This window comes from Triticum dicoccoides, chromosome 7A (assembly GCF_002162155.2).
Source record: "Triticum dicoccoides isolate Atlit2015 ecotype Zavitan chromosome 7A, WEW_v2.0, whole genome shotgun sequence".
Taxonomy (NCBI): Eukaryota; Viridiplantae; Streptophyta; class Magnoliopsida; order Poales; family Poaceae; genus Triticum; species Triticum dicoccoides.
The window spans coordinates 34,033,741-34,034,261 of NC_041392.1; positions in this window are offsets into that span (position 1 = coordinate 34,033,741).

Consider the following 521-nt stretch of genomic DNA (forward strand, 5'->3'; position numbering starts at 1 on the left):
GGATTGATGGCAAAAGTATGTAAACCCTAGTTCTGCTTTACCTTGTCAAAGTGCAACGACCTTACCAGATCTCCATTGTTTTAGCAAGCTATTCTCCTGATGGAAGGTAAAGAAATCTTCTCTTATCTGTCCAGTGACAACTCACAGATGTTAGCTAAGCCAAGAGACGATTGGCTATTAGATTGTTCAAATCACTAGAGGGTGTGTTTTTGTGCTTACTTGTGAATGTGACATTGCCCATTGAGTGATCCATCAGATGATTCGGAAAGGCCTGTACCGAGATATACATTCCATTGAACATTGTGTTTGCTGTACCTAATGCCGTTTGCCCATACTTATGACTGCGAAATGGCGTCTTAATGTACCTAATGTCCTCTGCTGCCCATTCTCGTGACTGCGAAATCGCGGTTCCATGTTTACAAGATATCCACCCTTGAGTGAGGCGCGTGCATATCCGGTGCGGTAAGCAGCCCCTATTCTATGCAATGAAGGTGATGTGGCTCTTTTTTTAAACCGCAATT